Consider the following 21,906-nt stretch of genomic DNA (forward strand, 5'->3'; position numbering starts at 1 on the left):
CGCATGGGCTCGAAAAATGCCACAAACTCCCTCATGCAAGGTGCGGGAGACGCCTAACTTTGCCTCTGTCCGCAAAACTCTGTAAACTAAAAAAAAAATCCATATGGAGCAGAAGGGGGGAGGGGCGGGGGAGCTGCGAGACAAGCGGATATCTTATTTTTTTCATCGTTAAAATAGTTTCTTCAGTGTGTGTGTGTGTGTGTGTGTGTGTGTGTGTGTGTGTGTGTGTGTGTTGTTATTGGGGAGCGGAGAGGGGGGGGGGGGACATTACTACCACCACGACGGCCTACCTAGCCACACGCAGGGAAGACCTCAAGCCTAGGTTTCGAAGCAGAATGAAAGGTGTTTGTGAGGGTTCACTTTTCACGCAGCGTTCTACCCTTCGGATAAAGCTCTTAAGTACCCCACTTCCTCTCCCACTTGACTATTACCTAACACTTAATGTGGCAAAGACAAGAAGTGGTATTAATTAAGTCAAGGGGCGACAGAAGAATGGGAAGGGGTGGTGATAAACGGGCGGGAATGATGGAAATATTCTGCCGCTTCTCGTGTAAGGTTTGTGCTGCGGGGAGTGTTATCACGACATGCACCAATTTAATGAAATACATCCAAACAGCTACTTTGCATGTAGTCAGCGTTGTCAAATGTGCTTAGCGATTAATGAAAGTTTGAACTTAGAACTAACAGCAAAGTTGTGTGAGTAAAAGTTTATTGAGAAACTTTTACTGAAATAGAACTAAGCATCTGGGATAATTTAATGGAATGTTTACCACTAGCCTCAAGCGTTACGCGTTGTATTCCGTTGTAACGAAGGAATTTCCATATGGTCAACTTTAGAAACCTTTCTTTGTCCGTGTTTCTGCTGGGAAGTTCCTGTGCTAACATATGGCGGACACAATCGCCCCGCGCATCTGGCGGCGTTATTTTAAGAAAAAGTGTTCTGTTATTGAATGAACAGTGTCCCGAGCAAGTCTTTTTTTTTCTCTTTTTCTCTCTTGTTGTCTAAGAAAAAGAATCTTCCTCCCCTCCCAAATAATGCCGAATCCTTCCCATTCAATTCTTACCCTCCCTACCCTCCCAAAGACTAACTTTAATACAAATACAATACAAATAAAAGCAGGAGAGAGAAAGAAAATGTGTTTAAACGCACACCCACGCATACGGACACAATTCTACGCATTCCACAGTGCACAAGTTCTTACCTTCATGGTATCGTAAGAGGTTACATTGCTCAATCAGTGGGCGTTCCTCCTGTAAAGATTATTAACTTTAAATGCATTAGTGGTGAGAATTATAATGCAAAACAAAAATTATCAAGCCCTCTGATCGGTGGATACTGTCATGATTGTGTGCGTATATGTATTCTTCCGTGCATATGAATATTTGTACTTTCGGAAAAAAAAGGATGTAATATTGCGTGGCCTAAGCTGTCGGTTCTTTGAATTCATTTTCCAAACTGAAAAGAGAAAAATTTCCCGAGGAATATCGTGTTCGCCAGGTTGACATTTCTTGCAAAGATCAATATAAATGTGAAGCTACTCCGTGGTGCTCGCCGTGGTATTATTACTTGCCCTAAGTTGTTAGTTCTTACAGAGACTAATAAGAAACAAATGGTGTTAATCTGTAAGGCGAAGCCTTGAGCTCTTCACTCATCTTCACACGAAACACCCGCGCGGGGCGTCACACCCTTCTGCCGCTGACCAAAGAGGTTGAAGGAGCAGGGATGAGACCACAGCAGCACACAGGAGCACGCTGGTGTGGCCCGTGAGGACTGTCAGGATGGGCGGGGAGAAGGCCTTCTTCTGGGGGCTGCTGCTCACCTCTCTGTTCACAGCTGCGTGTGGCCGCGTCTTCTGCTACAACGGAGGGCGATGCGTCTACAGCCGCTGCATCTGTCCCCGAGGGTTCTACGGCTCCCGCTGCCAGTACGGTGAGTGTTCCTGCTCGTCATCACGTGGTCTCACTGGACTTCAGCCTCTTTTGTTAACTCCTCTCTCTGTGCATGTTTGCTTCCTGTCTTCCTATTATACCATTGGTTGCTGGACGTGACCATCCCTACACCCGAGCCCCCTTCTTTTTTTCATTCATTCATTCCTATATTTTCGCTCACCCATTCATTCATTACATCCTCCTCTCCTTCCTTCTCTCTTAATCTCATTATTCCTTCACATTCATGTTTATCGACTGGTGCGGCGTCCTGGAGGACGCAGGTTCGTGTTCCGCCCGACGCGACAAACAAGCTGGCAATTTTTCAGTCATAGCCGAGTGCCATAAGATTACCCACATGCTGCCCAAAAGACCATCAGTCAACCCGGACTCTAGATTCTCTCTAAAAAGAACATCAGAGATAAGATCCGGGGTAGAACGAGCTCTGGAGGGCAGCATGAGCCAAGCAAGATGGCGCAACTATAAAACACTTGCCTGCGCCTTAACAGGGTGTGACCGATCACAATGCCGCACCAAGAAAGTCTACCGGCCCCAAGGCGAAACATAAAGAAAAAATCAAGACAAGATCTATGCATTACAATTGTGCCCAACTTCCAAGAAAAGTAATTATCTTGTATCATATTTGCGTAGCTATTCTGTCTCTGTCCTCTGCTGCCTTTCTTTGTCTCCAGTTTTGCAGGGGAGCTAACTCGAATGAATGAAAAATAAAGAGGGATTCGTAGAAACATTTTTTCAAGGCTGAAAGGCGGGGGTGTACGTAGTTTTGCCTGTAATTGTAAGGTTTGGAGAAGGTTGTCGCGAGAGTCTTGAGAGGGACCAAAGAGATATCATTAACTGCAGAGTATCAGGGGAAAAGAGAGAGAGAGAGAGAGAGAGAGAGAGAGAGAGAGAGAGAGAGAGAGAGAGAGAGAGAGAGAGAGAGAGAGAGAGAGAGAGAGAGCATATGTCTTATGTGCGACGGGAAGAGCGGAGAAGAGATCCCTGAAATCGCAACTAAATATAATAAGCTAAACAAGAAAGAAGCAGCAGGTAATTTCTTTTTCGTCTTTCTGGTGTGTCGCCTCGCATCAGCAGGAAAAGGGAACATTCTCAGAATATATAATTCAGCTAGGGTTTATTTACGCACAGAATAAAAAAAAAAAAAAAAACATTTACCGAGTACGAACATTTTTTTCATTTGTCACTTTAAATGTGCAGGAAAGCCTACATATTGAAAATAATCATAATGAGCATGCAGTCCACCCAGCTGTTTATCTACCCTTCCGGACTGGTCGGTAAATGGGTGCCTGGAGAAACATGGGAAAGGTAAGCTGCGGTAACCCGGATGTCACACTGGTCCTGTATCCCGAGGAGATGGGTTTTTACCCACTTATGGCTCAAGGGCCAATGCGACGGATGTAACGTGGTCATGCGCAGCTATAGCTTATGCCCACAGCTTTACCCTTATCTGTTGAGGAGCCCAATTTCTCAGTTAAAAAATATATACAATTAATATCACTAACATCACACACACACACACACAAAGCCCCGATAGCTCAGTGGATAAAGTTCTGCCCAGTCAGGTAGAGGTTACAGACCCGCTCAGGCCGGGATTTTCCGCTAACAAGGAGGGGTTACTACCCCCCCCCCTTTTTTTTTACTTGCCAGCCTATGGCACCGGTAGGCTTTCTTGAGGGGCTTGGATGGTAGTTGGTCCCAGCCCGTCATAGCGCAGGCAAGTATTTCATAGTTTCGTCCTCTTTTCTTGGCTCCTGCTGCCCCCCGGGGCTCGTTCTTGCTTCACTTGGACGGTTTCCTCTAGAGTCCAGGTTGATGGGTGGTCTTCAGAACAGCATGTGGGTAATCTTAAGCCACTCGGCGGTGACTGAAAAATCCCAGGTGGTAGAGCGGATTCGAACCCGCGTCGTCCATCACGCGGTGAATGCGGGGCCCGCACGCTAACCACGAAGCCACCACCTACCCTCTTGAGCGTGATGTGTGAAGGTTCCAGCAGTACATAGAGCTCGACTAACACGGATGGAGTATTCGTATTCGGTATTCGTATTCGAATACATTCGAATTCCGTATTTGGGTGTATTCGTATCCGAATAATTATGAATATAAATCAATGTACTCTCATTCGTATTCGAATACATGAGAAAAGTATTCGTATTCTGCGAATAATCTGACGAATATTTCAAAATTTATTATCAGAAGTAACAACCGTTATTCCTTACAACAGCCTCCAACCTAAATTCATATGTGCTTCCTTACTAATCACACTTATTATCTGACATAGTGAGCTCATCCTTTGTTGATTTGTGCCATAAATTCCCGCCTATCATGTGTTTGAAGATACCCAATACTCCAACCTAACCTATCCTAACGGTACCCCAAACAGTTACTATAGTTCTTAACGCTGAAAAATTCATATATGCTTCCTTACAAACGAGACTTTCTGTACGACAAAGTGAGGTTATTCTTTGTTGATTTATACCATAAAGTGCTGGCTATCATTTGTTTTAAGATACCCTAAACATACTTAACCTAACCAAACAAAGCCCAAAACAGTTACCATTGGTCTTGAATCGGAAAATTCATACATGATTTCTTATTAATGAGAGTTTCTATACAAGAAAGTGAGGTCATTCTTTGCTGATTTACATCACAAGTTGCTGGCTATCATGTGTTTGAAGATACCCTTAATTTAACCTAACCTAACAAAACCACAAAGTTACCGTACGTCTTTACAATGAATAATCATATATGCTTAATTACGAATGAGACTTATTGTTATCTGACTGAGTGAGATCATTCTTTGTTAATTTGTGCCATAAGCTGTCGCTTATCATGTGTTTGATGATGCCCTAAACTAATCTAGCCTAACAAAACCACAAAAAAGTTACCATACGTCTTGACTGAGAAAAATCATCTATTCTTCCATACTAAATGAAATATTCTATATATCATAGTGAGGTCTTTCTTGGTTAATTTATGCTATAAGTTTCTGGCTATAATGTGTTTGGAGATACTCTAAACTTAACCTAATCTAACTATACCCCGAACCATAAATACGTCTTGACTCAGAAAAAAAATCATATATGCTTCCTTACTAATGAGACCCACTATATAACACCCTTAAGTCTTTCTTTGTTGATTTTTACCTTAAGTTGCTGGCAGTCATGTGTTTGAAGATACTTTTAATCTAACCTAATTTAACAAAACCACGAACAATTACCATACGTCACGACTCAGAAAAATCCTATTTGCTTCCTTACTAATGAGACTTTCTATATAAAAAAGTGACCTCATGCTTTGCTGATCTATACCATAAGTCGCTGCCTGTCGTGTGTTTGAAGAAACCCTGAATCATACCTAACTATAACCCAAACAGTCACTATATATATATATATATATATATATATATATATATATATATATATATATATATATATATATATATATATATATATATATATATATATATATATATATATATATATATATATATACGCACTCAGTAAATTTATATATGCCTCCTTCCTAATTCATTATCTGACACATTGAGCTTTTCCTTTGTTGATTTGTGATATAAGTTCCCGCCTATCATGTGTTTGAAGATACCCTAAACTTAACCTAACAAAAACACTAACTAACGTCTTACAACTCTAGCCTCCTGGGCGGACGTGTAATCGTCGTGTATGGTACAAGTTCATGACCTCATTTACTGTTGGTAGAGCTCCTCTCGTGTCACTTTACTCTCCCAAGACAAGCCCAGAATACGTTGGAGGCATGTGGTATGGAAAAGTTCAAGTTGTTTTACATATCGTCTGTACGATGTCCATGTTTCAGAGCCATAGAGTAGTGTGGATATGCATATGGCATGATATACAACAGTCTTGGTGGTAGTTCTTAAGTTGTTATTTGAGAATACTCTTCTTCTCAGTCGACCAAATGCTGCTGAGGCTTGATTTATTCTGGCTTGTATTTCTAGGTCTATTGAGCAGGAGGACTGCAGGACCAAGATATTTGAAGTTTGTGAGTGTTGATGGGCTCTTGAAGGACGTAAAACCGATGAGGTTCAGGTGGTGGTTCTAAGTACTGAGCCACGATCTCAGTCTTCGAGGCATTGATCTTAAGACCGAGAGAGCTATACACTTCGGCAATTTAAGTGTGTGTTGCATAGTCGGTGGATTGTGAGCCAATAGCGCACAGTCGTCAGCGTACTGCAACTCCAGTAGTCTGGTTACCGAGGTTTTGGTATTGGCTTGTAAACGTCTGATATTAACAAACTACCGTCGAGACGATACCGGACCCAAATACCTGCATGTGCTCCTAATTTTGTCACCGCAAAAGAGAAAGACATTAAATAACACTGGCGCCATAACGCAGCCTTATTTGACTCCCATTTTGACGTCGAAAGGCTCAGACTGGAGCCCACCAGCAAGAACTCGTGCTTGCATTCCATCATGGAGCTGACGAAGAACATTTCAAAGCTTTGGTGGAACTCCAACTTTTCCAAGCAAGAGCCAAAGTAGTTCGCGATTAACTGTGTCAAAGGCTTTGGAGAGATCTATGAAAGCCATAAAAATGTCCTTCTTTTGTTCCCGACATTTTTCTTGGATTTGGCGGGTATCAAAGATCATGTCTGTGGTACTGTGTTCCTTGCGGAAACCACTTTGTGTTTCGGGGAGGATCCCTTCTGAAATTCTCTGAACTAACCGTGCTAGCATGATTTTTGACATAACTTTGCCTGCAGCAGCAAGCAGGGAAATACCCCTGCTATTACCACAAACAGCCGTGTCTCCTTTCTTTTTAAAGATGGTCACGATGTTAGCATCTTTCAGGTTCTGTGGTAAAATCTCAGAGGCCCATATTTTGCTGAAGATGGTGTGGAGGTTATCAACCAGGTGATCCCCCCCATACTTATAGCATTTAGCAGGAATATCATCCGGGCCAGGGCACTTGTTGTTTTTAAGTCCTTGTATGGCAGTTCGGATCTCATCTATTTGAAGAGGCTCCTCAAGATCATTAATGACTGGTAAGTTTGGTATGGTGTTGAGTACTTCGGGTGTAGTGGGATTTTCTTGATTAAGGAGAGTAGAAAAGTGCTCTGCCCATCTGTTAAGGCTCTGTTGGCTATCCTTGTAAAGACTAGCATCATCAGCCGATCTCACAGGAGCAATGTTCCTCTTCTGTGGGCCGTATGCATACTTAATAGCGTCATAGAAGCCCTGAGAGTTGTTAGTGTCGGCGTGTTGTTGAATTTCCTGGGCTTTTCTCACCCACCATTTATTTTCCATATTGCGCAGAGTTCTTTGGACCTGAGATCTGATAGTGTTGAACCTAATTTTGTGGGACTGTGATAGTGGATTTGCTAGTACCACGTCGTGAGCTTGTCTTTTGGCCGCCAATAGGTTGTGAATTTCCACAGTTTTTTCATCAAACAAGTCGTGATTTTTCTTTCTCGAGAATCCACAAACCTCAGCAGCTGCTTCATGGACTGCAGCTTGGAACCCTTTCCACATGTTTCCTGAGGTCTCGTTTGCATTTTCTGATGTGCTTTGAAGGGTCTCTAATTTTTTTCTGACTTTATCTTTGTAAAATGCGCACGTTGTTGGATTACTGAGAGCTTTATAGTCAATTTTCTTGTTGGGTGGCCGTCTGGGGTAATGGGGCTGGATTGCTAGATTAAGTATACTACACACACACACACACACACACACACACACACACACACACACACACACGATCTCTCTCTCTCTCTCTCTCTCTCTCTCTCTCTCTCTCTGAGGAAATGTTGTCCGATGGATAAATAGGTTATTAAGCCGAGCAGTAACTTCAACGACAATCACCGAACACACATTCAACATATTTTGTTCATCCCCTAAGGCACATAACACCTGTTACCCCGGCCCCCCAGCTCCTCCTTTCGGTCCACGAATCTATGAATCTTATGTTTCATTAGTTGGCTGGTGAGACGAGAGCACTTTTCTTGTAGCCTGTACGTTATATTAATTCCCTCAAGATTATTTTTTGCCTCCACTGAATCCACGCGTTGCCACTTGGTTTTGTTAAATTAACGGAACCCTGCGCAAACCTAACGGGTAATAACCATTGCCACTAAAATGGCCATCTCTCGCTGCTAAGAACAGGAACCTATAACTGCTAAATGTAGTAACTTGTCATCAGTGAAACGGTTACTTATCGCTGCTTTATTTATTTTTATTTTTTTTAATTTTTTTTTACAGCAAAGGAGACAGTTCAAGGGCACACAAAAAGCAAACATTAATAAAAAAAAAAGCTGTTCAACTCACACAAACGAGTAATTCCCGACACAGTTATAATGACTATATAGCACGTTAAATCTACCAGAATAAAGTAGGGTTAAGCTTCGTTTTAGTTTACTTTTAGATAACTTTCCACAATTTTGAGAGCAGAGATCGCGGTTAAGATTCGTTTTAGGTCCGTGCCAGTATATCATTACCTACCTTATGAAACCTCAGTATCTCTTCATATATCTTTTCTACAAACCTTCAACAGTCATGGAAACGCTTTGAAAATCCAATTCAAGGATTTTTTTTTTACTCTTGAAAATAGGGGATAATGTTTACGAAAGCGCGTCGCCTCCTCTGCTGACCGCGGCGACGCTGCAGCGGGTGTTGCGAGAAATACCTCCTCGCTGAAATAAGTCACATAACCAGGGGGGGTACGCCCCCCCTGGTTAGAAGGGGGTGTCGTTAGTAGGTCGTAAAGTTCGGTTGGAGTAGTTTAAATATGCTCCCCGACCCTAAGCCCTCTGCGAGCTATTTTGCGGCTGCGGCGGCTGCAGCGTCGCCGCGGCCAGCAGAGGAGGCGACGCGCTTTCGTAAACATTATCCCCTATTTTCAAGAGTAAAAAAAAAGTCCTTGAATTGGATTTTCAAAGCGTTTCCATGACTGTTGAAGGTTTGTAGAAAAGATATATGAAGAGATACTGAGGTTTCATAAAGTAGATTATGAGATACTGGCACGGACCTAATACGAATCTTTACCGAGATCGCATTAGCACATATCAGAACCCCTTGGACACGTATTACTCTATGCAGAAAGTTAACACCAGACCAACCCAAAACACCGCGATTATCTCTTAATTGCTCTCCGGCCGCTCGCCACTTTCGCCCCTGCATCCTGTCCGCGATGGTCTTCTCACCACCTCGCGAAACTTTACTACTAATCAGCATCACAAATTAGTAATATGAGTGAAATGACAGGCTATCCACCATAACTGATAAAACAACCAAACACAGACTCCTTACCAACTACTGCCGTGTTTTCTGTAACACTTGCGTTCGTTCTTGTTTGTTGCTTGAGTCAGGTCGTTGCTTGCGATACACAACTACTGTCCAGGTCACTGGCCGACTGAGCCGCTCCACCAGAATCATCACTAACAACCGCACTAAAAAATAGTCAAGTCACGACAGTAAAGCCAAAGTGTCCACAGCAGCAGCAGCTCCAGCGGTAGGTGCTCCACGGCCAGCTGTGACGATGCTACTAACGGCCCCCAGCTTCAGTAGCTCTGCCGACCTGAACCAGAGCTCGAACATAAGCTCCATCAGGTGTCGAGCCGTTGACCATGGAGATCATGCCAAACGCATTATTAATGCCATTATTACTTATCTTTGATCATATTCATATGCCTGAAGTATGCCACTTTGCCTTCACGTTTTGTTTAAGCTCGGGCAACTGGACATTCCTGGCGGTCTGTGAGGCTGGGGAAAGAATTTCATTGAAAGAATCTTTGAACCGCGAAGCTTCGTGACGTTCTGCACCACAGCTTCAAGATGCGCTCGTTCGATTTGGACATTTGTCAGTTGTAATTCGTCTTCTAGTAGTCTGGTGACTTTGACGGCAGTTGGTCTTTAGTTCCCCTTTCATGACGCTCCTCTATACCAATAGTTCTAGTAGATTTTTGCGTTAATTGTACTCCTCTTCCTTCTCTATTTTAGTTCACTTTCTTCATTGGTGAACAGTTTTATATAGCTACTGTTTAATGGTCGCCATTTTTTTTTTATATTGCTACAACTTCCCTGCGTGAACTCTTAACTGGGTGTCAACTCGTTAATTGGTGACTAACGATTTTCCATTATCATTCACTTGTTCCATAAATACTGCCAATATTTTACGATATATACTCGTCTCCCATTTCCCCTCTAATGCACCTCTTCTATTTACATCGTCCCCTCCTTTACTACCACTTCTACGCCTATTCTTGCATACCCCTTTAAAGCCCCCCAATTCCTCTTTCTGTCTCGTAACTCCTCTACCAGTCTCTATCCCTCTCCTATACTCGTCTTTCTCTCCCCCTCATGACCCAATCACCACCATCTCTACTCCTTCACTTCTATCCCTGTTCTCCCCTCCCCCTTGGAAGCCACTCCACTCCCCTTTCTGCCCCCTTACCTCTCCTACCAGTCTCTTTCCACCCACGCCCCGCCGCCCCGCCCCCCTGGTGAGGACACGGCCAGACTAATCCCTCCTACTTGGTGGCTCCGTGACGAATAGGCGGCGAGTTCCCGTGGCGCAGGCAGGACACTGGGCAAGGGGGGGGCAGCGGTGTGTGTGTGTGTGTGTGTGTGTGTGTGTGTAAAAAACGAGTGCTAAAGCGATGGGTATTCACGTAAAAGAAGGAAAGGTTAATTGCGAGTTTTCATTTGATTATCTTTTTTTCGTTCAGCCATTGTTCTTGTTGTTGTTGTGGTGGTGGTGGTAGTGGTGGTGGTGGTGTTGGTAGTGGTGTTGGTTGAAGCAATTGGTGCTGGTAGTAGTAGTGGTGCTGATGAGAGAGAGAGAGAGAGAGAGAGAGAGAGAGAGAGAGAGAGAGAGAGAGAGAGAGAGAGAGAGAGAGAGAGAGAGAGAGAGAGAGAGAGAGAGAGAGAGAGAGAGAGAGAGAGAGAGAGAGAGAGAGAGATGAAGTATGAAGTATGAAGTGGGAAGAAGAAAATAAAAGAAAGCTATGGCGGTATAGATTATGTCAAAGATGAAAGAAGAGAAAAACTGAGGTAGACAATAATTTTGGGAAAGCTGCCACAAGAGCTAAGGGAGATAAATCAGAGGGGTTAAGGATTAGGATGAGACTGATGGGACGATAAGAGGGGTGAAGCAGGGATGAAAGAAAAAGATTAATGGGAGGGGAAGCTGAATCTAAAAGTAAGAAAAGAATAAAACGACGTGGGGAAGGAAAAGAAAGGGATGGTGGAGGAGGAGCGGAAGTGGGTAATAGGTGTGTCACTACATCGAGAGACACTGAATAACTGTGGGGAAGGAAAGAGATGGCACGACTACTTAAAGTGTCGTAGTTGATGGAATAAGTGTGTGTGCGCGGGAGGAACGCAGAAGAAAAATGAAGAGCGTGGCATACTTACCTTCCTCCATCCTATTTGCTGCACGTCATCATTCCTCCCGTTATGCATCTTTTCTTACAATTCCTCATACCTCACCTCCTTCTTCCCCTCTCACAACTCTCCCCCCTCGCCTCTGCCCTTCCTCCTCTCCAGGCTGTCATTCCACTTGTTAGGGAGGATGGCGTCGGGTGATGTACCGCGCGGGGAGATCGACTCCACACTATAGGGAGCCTCCACGTTAGGCAGTGAGGGTGGGTGGGGCATGGGGGTAGCAGGTAGAAGGTAGGACAGGCAAGAAGGAATGGCCAGACGGCGAGTCAAGCGAGGTGGGACTGGAAGTCTCTATTAATACTTTTCAGCAGTGCCGCCTCGACTGGGACCAGGACGTAAGGGAAAAGTGTGTCCCCCCTACAAGGTTGAGGCTGAGGAAGTATTGTGTGGTCTGTCAGGGGGTCTGACATTTCTGTTACTCGGTATTAGAACGTTGGGTGTTGTTATCTACTCTCGCTCCGCACCGCTGCATCCCCACTCCGGCTCCCTCTCCCTCCCCGATCACCTATTCACCTTCCTTCCATCGTTTATATATATATATATATATATATATATATATATATATATATATATATATATATATATATATATATATATATATATATATATATAAAGGACGCTACTCGCCGCTACCACAACAGAAAATAGAAAAGAGTAGCCAAAAGAGAGGCCAATTTCGGATGGAGAGGTGTCTTTATGCACTTCTTGAAAGAGGACAAGTTATAGGCAGGAGGAAATACAAACGAAGGAAGACAGTTCCAGAGTTTACCAGTGTAAGGGATGAAAATATGAAGATGCTGGTTAACTCTTGCATAAGGGGTTTGGACAGAATAGGGATGGTATAGAGTGGACAGTCGAGTGCAGCGGGGCCACGAGAGGGGGGGAGATATGCAGTTAGCAAGTTCAGAAGAGCAGTCAGCAGCTGCCTTGTATAGGCCGACCGGCCTCTTGCAGACTCCTTACGTTCTTATGTTTTTATGTACTTGTAAAAATATCGATAGAAGATAGAGAGGCAACATGGCGGCGGAATTTAAGAGGTAGAAGACTATCAGTAAGAGGAGGAGAGCTGATGAGACGAAGAGCCTTAGACTCCACTCTGTCCAGGAGAGCTGTGTGAGTGGAGCCCCCCCACACATGAGATGCATACTGCATAGGAGGGCGGACAAAGCCCCTTTAAATGGAATGCATATGTGTGGGGGAGAAGAACTGGCGGAGACGATACAGAACACCCAACCTCGAGGAAGCTGATTTAGTGAGAGAAGAGATGTGAAGTTTCCAGTTGAGATTTTGAGCTAAGGATAGACCAAGGATATTTAGTGTTGAAGAAGGTGACAGCTGAGTGTTATCGAAGAATAGGGGATAGGTGTTTGGAAGATTGTGTCGAGTTGATAGGTGGAGAAATTGGGTTTTTGAGGCATTGAAGGACACAAGGTTCTTTTTGCCCCAATCGGAAATGATGGCAAGGTCTGAGGTTGAGAGGGTCTTCTATTGAAAGAAGTTGAATAATGCAGAGTGGAGTCGTCAGCGTATGAGTGGATAGGACAGTTTGTTATGGAGAGAAGATCATTGATGAATAACAGGAAGAGAGTGGGTGATAGGACAGAGCCCTGTGGAACACCACTGTTAATAGGTTTAGGGGAAGAACAGTGACCGTCTACCACCGCAGAGATAGAACGGCCGGAAAGGAAACTGGAGATAAAGGAACAGAGAGAGGGATAGAATCCGAAAGAGGGAAGTTTAGAAAGCAAAGACTTGTGCCAGACTCTGTCGAAAGCTTTTGAATGGCAGTTAATGATGTATTTGAAATTTTAATGAGACATAAAATCCACCATTACATATTTTATTTTCCTTACTCACCCCTATTGATCAGCTCACGCACTCCCAAGGGTGCGCGCACCACACTTTGGTAACCGCTGCTTGAATCCATGACGCACCTTTCAAGGTTTCAATCCGCCTGGTACCGCGTCTCTACACGTCTATATCCCCCAATCTCTCCTTTCTGCCAACTTCCCTCTCATCAAACACACAACTTTCAATGCTTCACTCCATCCTGCATCGCGTCCTCTCACGTCTACATCCTTTAATCATTATTTTCCTGCCTACCTACCACCCATCCCTAGCTTCCTCCTCTCGCTACACCTTATTGTTTTCTCCTTTTCTACCTTCTCTCCTCTGCCTACCGTCCTTCCATCCCTATATTCCTCCTCACCACACCTTGTTTTCTTGTCTAGCGCAGCGCAGAAGGCAGTCACTCTTTGGTATAGAAGGAGCGCAAGAAGGGCCCTCCGAGCTCCATATATCACGGCGACCCGACACAGCTTTAATTTACTGCTGGTTTATCTGCGCGGAGGTTAATGGTCTTGGCCTAATTTGATGCTCCTTTGTTAGACACCTTGCAGAGAACTTGATGCGTGTGTGCGTGCGTTCGTGTTTGTGTTGTATTGTGTTGTGTAAAGGTGTGTGTGTGTGTGTGTGTGTGTGTGTGTGTGTGTGTGTGTGTGTGTGTGTGTGTGTTTCTCTTTATTCATCTCATCTCCTTTTGCTATCTCCCCTGCCATCCATGCTCCTATCCTTCTCTTACTTCCAGCATCACTTTTCTCGACATCCCTGAAGCTCAACACCTCGTCCAACACCACCCTTTCCTTCTCCCCACCCAATACTCTTCCTGATATCTCTGTAGGTCAACTCTCTTACCCTCCACTTTTTTCCTTCCACCCATCGCCTCCGTAAATTGACTCATCAGTGTCTTCCAGATCCCCGCCCGCTTACTAAACAATACCCCGTGCAACACCATTCTTGGAGCCTCTTCCCTCTAGCCCTACTTGATCGCAGTGCTATAATGATACCGCGCCGATACACGGATGAATATATTGGACACCCTCGACTTGAGATGGGTTGACTTCCAAGTAGGGAATATATAAGGATCATAATTTGTATGCGATCCGGTCACATTGGTCTGTAAGGCATGTCTGATGCTTGAAGTTGATACGGACGTGTTGCTGGAAAAGGTTTGTGAGATATACGTGCACATGGAAGGTATATCGCTCATTTTGGCAACGATGAAAAGAAAATAACTTTATAGATACTTAAACTAGGATGAGCAAGTAAACACTATACAGCCCATTTATTCCTCTCACTCCGTTCTGTGAAGGCGCGGATAGTACTGTTAATGCTACCGTACATTAGTCAGGGAGCTATTTTGCGTTATGTTTCAGGTTGCCTTCCTCAATATCCTCGTCTTCTGGTCTTCAGCGTTTTAAAGTTACTTTTTTTACATCATATTGATCTCATTTGGAGAGTAAAAGAAAAATGTACTATTTTTCGCCCTCTGCAACCTTGTGCTTCTCCATCCCCTCCAATTACAGTAAACAGAAATTGCACATTTATTTTTTTGAGAACCGTTTTTTGTCTTTCAAAATCGTGTGCTGCTCCTTTCATTCCAAAAGAAAAAAAAAAGGTAAAAGAATGTCCCTTACTTTCAGGATTACTTTTCGCCTCTTATAATTCTCTGCTTCTCCGTCAATAACAAAGAATAAAAACTACCTTGTCTTATTGATAAGCTGACGCAATGATCATGACTAATGCCAGGTTGCGGGCACTATCAGATCAGTACTCTTTTTATCTTTTTCGTTAATTATAAAATAAACAGCGAATGTACATTGCCTTCAAAATATGATACTGGCAATGGATGAGTAGTGAGCGTGCTGGCATGGCGTCCAACGCGTCCCGCCCGCTGCAAAAACAAGCTAGCAATTTTTCAGTTATCGCCGAGTGGCCTAAGATAACCCACATGCTGTTCTGAAGACCAACTACAAACTCAGACTCGATTCTATCTCAAGTAGGATCAAAGATGAGCTCCGGGAGGGCAGCATGGGCCTAGCAAGATAGCGCCACTCTAAACATTTGCTTGCGCCATAACTAGCTTGGGGCGACCACCAAGCCTCATCAAGAAAGCCTATCGGCGCCGTAGGGAAAACGTAAAGGAAATATTACATAAACTACGATTGACTGTATGCACAATCCCTTGCGTCTCTCTTTCCTGTTAACACTCTTTTAGGTCATCCCCTGACTGTATGCACTCCTTAAGATCCTCCTCTGGCTGCAATCACTCTTTTAGGTCCCCCTCTGGCTGCATGCACTCTTTTGGGTTTTCCTCTGAATGCAAGGACTCTTTTAGCTGTTCTTCTGATTGCATGAACTCTTTTAGCGATTCGTCTGGCTGCATGCACTCTTGTAATCTTCCTCTGACTGCATTAACTTTTTCAGGTCTTCCTCTGAATGCAAGGACTCTTTTAGGTCTTCTTCTGAGTGCATGAAGTCTTTTAGTGATTCGTCTGGCTGCATGCACCCTTTTAATCTTCCTCTGACTGCATAAACTCTTTCAGGTCTTCCTCTGAATGCAAAGACTCTTTTAGCTCTTCTTCTGAGCGCATATAAACTCATTTAACCGTTCATCTGGCTGCATGCACTCTTTCCTTTAGCTCTCCTCTCCTTACAGACCGCGACGAGTGCCAAGTGAACAACGGCGGATGTGAACATTCTTGCAAGAACACCGTCGGCTCTTTCATGTGCTGCTGCAGCCCAGGGTTCAGACTCAAGCACGACGGTAGATCATGTCAAGGTGGGCATGGGACACCATTCGGTTCCTTTTTTCTTCAATGACTCGCTATTTCCTTATATTCATTCTTTTCACGTATATCTCCATATGTACCTTTTTACATGTACATATGTACCTTTTTCTTCTATGGGATTTTTTACATCTCTTTTACACATACGTATTTCTTGTTGATATTGTTTCCTATAGACTTTGTATTTTCACACCTTCCTCCTGTTGTTTTAATCATAATTGCGACACTTAATATATTTTTCCATTCCCTTCTTTGTTTTCGTACTCTTATCCTGTATTTTTTTTCTTCCTCCTGTGTCCCAAATGTATTCTACACTTCGTGTCCTCGCACTTTAATTTCCTGATCTTTTTCGTCCACTTTCGATTTTTTTTTTTGTTCTTTCTCATCATATACACCCTCTATTTCTCTACCTTCGTTTTCCTTCTAATATCCCTTGACTTGTCATGTCGCCTGTTTTGAAAACACTAAAGTGTCTGAGCGGAATAAAAACATAACTGACGATTATAAAGCCAACGAGAGAAGGGAAGCACAGGCCACCTCCTAACTCTTGCCTCCTCCTCCACCTTTAGACGTGAATGAGTGCGAGTTCCACAATGGCGGGTGTTCCCACGAGTGCGCCAACACGGTGGGGTCTTACCGCTGCCTCTGTGGACCCGGCAGTCACATGCTGCCTGACGGACGGACCTGCGTTGGTGAGCCAGCAGAGGACAGGATAGAAGAATAGGAAAGATGGAGGAGAGGAATGGGAGGGAGAGAGATGAAGATGAGTAGGACGGCAGTACATGTCGGTAGGAGACAGGGAGGAGTGGAATGGGAGGGAGAAAGATGAAAATGGATAAGAGGGCAGTGCAGGATGACAGGTGGCAGGGATATGTTGAAAGGGAGGTGACGACGACGACGACAGAGAGAGAGAGAGAGAGAGAGAGAGAGAGAGAGAGAGAGAGAGAGAGAGAGAGAGAGAGAGAGAGAGAGAGAGAGAGAGAGAGAGAGAGAGAGAGAGAGAGAGAGAGAGAGAGAGAGAGAGAGAGAGAGAGAGAGAGAGAGAGAGAGAGAGAGAGAGAGAGAGAGAGAGAGAGAGAGAGAGAGAGAGAGAGAGAGAGAGAGAGAGAGAGAGAGAGAGAGAGAGAGAGAGAGAGAGAGAGAGAGAGAGAGAGAGAGAGAGAGAGATGAGTAAATGAGATAAAACCGGGGAACAGAAGGAAGTTGGTCGACCAAAAAAAAAGGAAATGTAAAAATCATTGGGAGAGGAATATGGTTAAGATATTAGCAGAGAGAAAAAAAAAAAGAACGAAAACGAGAGGAAGTAGCAAAAAGGCGATATGAAAATTGAACATGTGAAGATGAGATGATAGAAGGGAGGGTATGGTGTTAATGAGATCAGGTAGTACTGAGGGCGAGGGAGTGAAAGGTATAATCAGGGAAGGTATAAGAAAGATACAGACATGGGACTTACGATAAAGTAGCTTACTCGATAGCGGAAAGAAGAAAATGAACAAAAGAGACTATAAGAAATAGAAGTAAAGAAATAACGGGCAGTAGAACAAAGGCAAAAATACACAAGTTGAAGAGAACGAACGCATGAATGAATGAACATCAGAAGTTAGTTTTTCCTGGATGTCCTAGAAATCGGACAGAAAATAGTTATAAACCAGGAAACTTCTGGAACAAATCCCTTAGATCTTACAGAGATTATGGTCGTGAATGGACTGAGTGCAAATCTCCATCTCACCCTCGCAGCCAAGCCCTTTTGACCCAAGCCATGGAGGCCTAACCCGAAGTGTCGTGTTGCAGATGGAGCTTCGTGTGCCGAGAGGAATGGTGGCTGCGACCATTACTGCGATGACGCAAGGGGCTGGGCAGAGTGCTCCTGTCGCCCTGGGTAAGTCGTAATTATAGAGGCACAGCGAGGAGGGAGGGAGGGGGTCGCCATTTATAGTAGGTGATGGTTAGCAGGGACGAGTTTGCATGCAGGAGGTCACTGGTAATTTCAAGGCAACAAGAGCTACTGATCCAAACGGCCTCAAGTGGTGCATGTCACTTGTATAATTGTCATTGGACGGCAGTATCACGCCGGATGGGGTACATCGATCGTACAGAGGAATAGACAGACCCATTAACAAGGAAGCTTTGATCTATAGCACAATTATTAATTCAAAGTTTCAGTTTTGTGGGGCGGGTAAAAAGGGGTCGCTGTCACTGGGAATCTGTTATTCCCCACTGGTCTTATTTTGTCCATGACCTTTTACTTCTACTCAGGTTCAAGTCTTTTCAGTGCACCAGATATTACACAGCACAAAGTTTCAAAATTCCCAGGTCGATGATGGTGTCCTTGTGTTTCAGGTACAGACTCGGGCGGGACGGTAAGTGGTGTGAGCCTCTTGACCCGTGCCTGGTGGACAACGGCGGGTGCCAACAAACCTGCTTGGCGGAGCAAGGCCATGTCCGCTGCAGCTGCAGAAGAGGCTTCACTTTAGCCAACGACCTTGTTTCATGTGTTGACCTTGACGAGTGTGCAATCCCTGATACATGCAGCCACCAGTGCCGCAACACATGGGGCTCCTACGAGTGCGTCTGTAACACGGGTTATCAGCTTGGCACTGACAACAGATCTTGCTTCAGTAAGTTATCCGGTTGGCAGACAATATGAGACAGAGAGGACTGATAAGGCGTTTAAAGCAGGAATCATAAGACCGCACACATATGACATAAGGCCAAACATATTGTGTTATCAATGTATCATTTCCCTCTTATAACTATTTAAGTCTGACGATCTTTAATCATGACTACTAAGGATTCTTTTTTAACATGTTTTATTGCAAGACACTGTGAGCATAGTAGTATAAAGAAACACCATTTATTCGTAGTTTCCCTCTCTCTTCTGCAACACTTCTAAGGAGAGAAAACTCCCATTCTCGTCGTCCCAAACAAAAAAATTACGAGAAAATAATCGTTACATCCTTTCCTCCCCAGTGATTGACATGGAGGTGATCAACTCATGCCTCGAAAACAACGGTGGCTGCCAACACATGTGTCGCCATGGCCCAGGCGGTGCCGTGCACCTGTCACCCGGGCTACGAGCTGAAGGCAGATGGCCGCACCTGCCAGGTGAGGCATCGTGATGCAGATCGAACGGCGCAGCCGAATCAAATCTTGATTATTGGCTTATAAACACATTATTTTGCTTACACGTCCAGTGTGTTAGCCGTTACCCTCTCTTATTTACCGCGTCAGGATGAGGACGAGTGTAGAGCGCGGACCCACCGGTGTCAGCAGGAATGTATCAACACAGCCGGGGGTTATGCGTGCGCCTGTACCCAAGGCTTCACGCTGAGCTCTGACACCTTCACTTGTCTGGGTGAGTAACCCACTGCCACAGTCTCCGCCTTGCTTTTCTCCCTTTGACGAAGAAGGTAACCTATGTACTTACCAACAGATGTTGATGAGTGTTCGATGGAAAACGGCGGATGCGAACACGAGTGTCAGAACACACTTGGATCTTTCACGTGCTCCTGCCGCAGAGGCTACGTGATAGTCGACGGTGCTCACTGTGACAGTGAGTTTTCAGTTACTTCACCATCGCAGCCATTTTTAAGCGTTTTCATGAATGAAACCCTTGGTATTTTCGGATACATAAATATAAAACATTTAACAGTAAATGACCAGACCGAATAACGCATTTTCTAATAACCACAGACATTTTATAGTTCGGTTTACACCTCACAGTGGTGAGCGGTGACTATGACATCGACTACTCTGGCCTCAACATCCGTGGTGATCAGGACATTGGCACTACGTCCCTGGAGGACGACTCACCGGTGCTGAACAGCTCTGGAACAATAAATAGAGACTTAAGGAACGGCGTGACCTACGCAGAGTACAGCAAGATAACGACACTTCAGACACGTGAGTGGACGCGTGGAACTGCACCCATGTGGACCGTTTGTACATGCAAAACAGACAATTGTTGTCGACAGGAAAATATAGTAAAATAATACTAGTTCTCCACGTGATATTTCGGGGTTTCAATGGGCAAGAACATGTTAAGTTACTTAAGACGGAAAATGTGAAAAGTCGAGGATGTTACATGTGCAAGTGTCAAACAGGAAAATGTATCCCGCAGGATGCGTTGCAGGGAACTTTGGACCCAACTGCTCCTTAACGTGTGACGACTGTCCGGGGGAGTGTGACGCATCGGGCTGTGTGTCCACCGGGCCAGAAGGGCGACCTCTGTGACTTCAACTGTTCTGCTGGTTTCTATGGGCGTGACTGTAACGAGGTGAGTTCAGTAGTGCCAAGATCTCAGGAACAGCAGCCACTTGGGTCACCATTGCCAGAGTTAGGTTGAACTTACCACTCATAAACTGTACTTAACCTCCGCTTGTGCAGAAAGAGTTCCAAAGGATTTACAAAATACCTTTATCCATCGTAGGTGTGTCGTTGTGAGAATGGCGGCACGTGTGACCCCGTGACGGGCAGATGCACGTGTCCGCCGAGTGTATCCGGCAACCACTGCGAAGATGGCTGTCCGGCAGGTAGTATATCAGCTCATCACTTTTCTTCATGCGATACCTATATATACTTATCAATATAGGTTTATCATTTTTACTAATGCAATTATGAGGGTCGAGAAACAAGACATGTTTAGCAGCACGTAACGTAACAACACTTCCTAACACTGACACCATCCTCGCCTTGTCCTCCCAGGGTATTACGGGGCGCAGTGTGACCGGCGCTGCCCCATGATGTGCCCCAACATGCGCTGTAACAAAGTCTTCGGCTTTTGCGAGTGTGACCCTGGACGCTTCGGGCCCAAGTGTAACATGCCATGTCCTTCCCTCACGTGGGGCCCAAACTGCCGCCACCAGTGCCTGTGCCAGGCCCGTTCGACGTCACGGTGCCATCCAGAAGTAAGATCATTTGTAATATGGATGGTGTGATGGTCTTGTTGTTGTTGCCTCATTTTTTGTTGTTGTTGTTATTAGTATATACGCCGTTGTCAACTACAAATATCACTTCATTCTTGACCAATAAAGGTTCTCGCCTTCACGTCTCTCTTTAAGAGCGGTGTGTGTGAGTGCAAGCCAGGATACGTTGGCGAGGACTGTTCCAAGGAGTGCCCTGAGGGTCGCTGGGGCGCAGGGTGTTTGCACGAGTGTCAGTGTGCTAGCGGGGCCACGTGCCACCCCGCTACAGGTGTCTGTGGCCTAGACTGTCCTCCAGGCTTCATGGGAACAGATTGTAACACACGTAAGCCACTATTGCCTCCCTTCATGTTGATTACTGCCATATGCTAAGATTATGCATTTATATCGAGTTGTTAATACTGAGAATACGTGTGTACAGCGTGTGCGGCAGGGCACTACGGGCCGGGGTGCATGAGGGCGTGCATGTGTGGTCTGCGGCCCTGCGACCCCAGCACCGGCGTGTGTCTCTGTCCTGCCGGGAAGAAAGGACCCAACTGTAACCAAGGTCAGTGGATGCTTGAGAGCAGTAGACTCTGTGGAGGGATTTCATTAGGGTCAAGTTTTTAGGAAAATTAATAAGGTTTTAAAAATGAGCAAATAAATGTGATAACTATTGTACATCCCCTTAACATTAAAGTTACTCCTCTTACCAGTGTGCTCTGATGAGGAATATGGCCAGAGTTGTCTGAAGACGTGTGAGTGTAAGAACGGTGCCACGTGCAACCCTGTGACCGGAGAGTGCCACTGTCCCTCAGGATACGTGGTGAGTTACAACCTCCGACAGACACTGTACCCATTCACTGCTGTGTGGACATATGGGGCATGGATTGAAGGGTTCTGCCTATCCATCGCCACTGTGCCCGGGATAGGAATCCGGGACTTATCGTTTGTGACGCGAGCATGCTAACCATTGGGCTATGGAGCTGTGTGTATGTGTGTGTGTGTGTGTGTGTG

The 21,906-nt window shown here is 44.8% G+C and overlaps 1 long non-coding RNA gene and 1 pseudogene across 1 annotated transcript in view; one reads left to right on the top strand and one right to left on the bottom strand.

Annotated features, from left to right (window-relative positions):
* LOC126996648 (uncharacterized) overlaps positions 1 to 9,524 on the bottom strand; it is a 177,405-nt gene extending 167,881 nt beyond the window's left edge. The window contains exons 1-2 of the long non-coding RNA XR_007751323.1: positions 9,225 to 9,524; positions 1,203 to 1,251 (exon numbers count right to left, since the gene is read on the bottom strand). This is a non-coding gene — a long non-coding RNA (uncharacterized LOC126996648). The remainder of the gene's footprint in view (positions 1 to 1,202; positions 1,252 to 9,224) is intronic.
* Positions 1 to 21,906, top strand: part of LOC126996647 (multiple epidermal growth factor-like domains protein 6) — a 55,750-nt pseudogene that overhangs the window by 22,921 nt on the left and 10,923 nt on the right.

This window comes from Eriocheir sinensis, chromosome 10, assembly GCF_024679095.1.
Source record: "Eriocheir sinensis breed Jianghai 21 chromosome 10, ASM2467909v1, whole genome shotgun sequence".
NCBI classification, from domain to species: domain Eukaryota; kingdom Metazoa; phylum Arthropoda; class Malacostraca; order Decapoda; family Varunidae; genus Eriocheir; species Eriocheir sinensis.